This window comes from Sinocyclocheilus anshuiensis, unplaced genomic scaffold (assembly GCF_001515605.1).
Source record: "Sinocyclocheilus anshuiensis isolate Anshui unplaced genomic scaffold, SAMN03320099.WGS_v1.1 scaffold784, whole genome shotgun sequence".
NCBI lineage: Eukaryota > Metazoa > Chordata > Actinopteri > Cypriniformes > Cyprinidae > Sinocyclocheilus > Sinocyclocheilus anshuiensis.
The window spans coordinates 630,469-632,604 of record NW_015554160.1 but is presented as its reverse complement, the minus strand read 5'-3'; the positions used below and the strand labels follow the sequence as shown (position 1 = coordinate 632,604).

Here is a 2,136-nt window from a genome sequence, read left to right as displayed (position 1 = left end):
CATGTGACATCAGTGGTTCATCCGCAATTATACGAAGCTACGAGAATACTTTTTTTGCGCAAAAGAAAAAAAAACAACTTTATTCAACAATTCGTCTCCTCCGCATCACTCTGGTGCCATTTTGGAGAATATCAGCTGGAAGTAAACAGCTTATGCCAGTGGTTCTCAACCCGCGGGCCGCATGCAATTCATTTTAGTTTTTACATTAATTTAAATATAAGCTATAATGTTTTTGTTATGTAAAATAATTTTGTTTTTCATATATTATTTTCAGACATGAGCAGACCTGTACTCACGTAATTAACGTTACGCATTTAACGAACACTTACAAGCGCGCACTTTGGCCTATGTTTGATCAATTTAGCCTTCTCAAATCATCACGACTTGCCTAAGATAAAATCTATAGATATAAAACAGTTCAAGCATATAACAATGTTTAAATGTTAAACCTAGATAAATGTGCATTATATCCAATAGTTTGTGTGGAGAGAGCAAGTTAAAGTGCGCTTTGCAGGACATGGAGGCGCCAGCGCAATCACTTGCATTTTTTTCAGTGGATACGCCGTCATTTTTGCTCATAAAGGTAAGAGTAATACATCATTCGTAACTGTAAAGGGTCTACTTTTATTTGTGTGCACTCACAATATCAACAAAACATTGTGCTTTTATAAAATAAAGAAAACAAACACAATGCGCTTTCTGCCGTCTTGTCTTTGAACAGGAGCGCTTACAAAAATGAACCGAAACTCAGCGAATAGATGCCTCACAGACATGATAAATATATCTATAGATAAGCTTTAAATTACTACTTAACGAAATAAAACAAATCAAAAACAAAAACTCTTTCATTATAATCATAATCCGTAAAGATGCACTTCTCTCTAAAGGCGCGTCTGAGGAGATGGCGAGTCAGGATCGGCAAGGATGGCAACTTCATCCTTGCGACACGGACTCAGAAAACAATAGTTTATTAGTAAATAATTCAAATATCTCCTTACCCTTTCCCCCTGACACATTCATGGTAATTACTTTTGCCGATGCTTTGCGGCAAGCTTTAGCCTATTGCGTGCATTTGAACGCAGAATTGTTCAGCTGCGCTGACGGCATACATGCTTCTGCTGGACACTAAACACCATCGAGCCGCTCTTGACAGTCGTGGTAGCTCGGCCTCGTGTTGTTTCCACCAGCGCTGCAAAATGTTTCATCACTAATTGATGGATGTCTAAAATATAAAAATAAGGAGAAGCCTAAAACAAGCCCGATACCCGGCCCGCGTCTTAACTAGGACGTGAAAATTGTCCCGAAGCCCGGCCCTAGGGGCGTAAAAAAGTCGGGGGCCATTGGGCCCGGACTGAAATGCATGGCTCTAGTTCAGGCAAAAGGAAACACCCATACTATGCAGCAATCATCCTTAATTGCAGAAATGTGGCAAAACATATCTGGAGATAACCTCAGATTATTAAATTCGAAAGTGCTTTCCATATTTGGATCAACATAGGCTACATTTGTGAACGCACATTTTCTGCAATGTTGCGCATCAAGTCACGGTTCCGTGCGCGTCTTGCAGACTGCAACTTACAATCGCAACTTCATTGTGCTGTTACTCCTTTCGAGCCGAATTTCACAAAATTGGTCAGCTCCCAACAGCATCAGGTGTTTTATTAATGGGGAGTACAATTATTTATTTCAATGAATGTAATCGATTAGATATCATAATATTTAGGCTATAATAGGCTATTATAATTCTGGTTGGTTTGTATTGGTGACGTAATATGTAAATGATATGCGTGCAGCCCGTGAGACTTGAAAAAAAGGTTGAGAACCACTGGCTTATGCTGTTCTGTGTCAGCTGCATCACACGGATAGCGGTTTTCGTTCAGATCAAATCACAACAAAGAAGGAAACAGATCTGGCGTGACACAGCTGACACAGAACAGCATACGCTGTTTACGTCCAGCTGATACTCTCCAAAATGGTGCTACAGGGTGATGCGGAGGAGACGAATTGTTGAATAAAGTCGTTTTTTTTCTTTTCTTTTGCACACAAAAAGTATTCTCGTAACTTCGTATAATTGCGGTTGAACCACTGATGTCACATGGATTATTTTACCGATCTCTTTGCTACGTTTCTGGACTT

At 39.7% G+C, this 2,136-nt stretch overlaps 1 protein-coding gene across 1 annotated transcript in view; it reads right to left on the bottom strand.

The window, feature by feature from the left end:
* Positions 1–2,136, bottom strand: part of LOC107670806 (latent-transforming growth factor beta-binding protein 1-like) — an 80,278-nt gene that overhangs the window by 29,370 nt on the left and 48,772 nt on the right. The window lies entirely within an intron of this gene.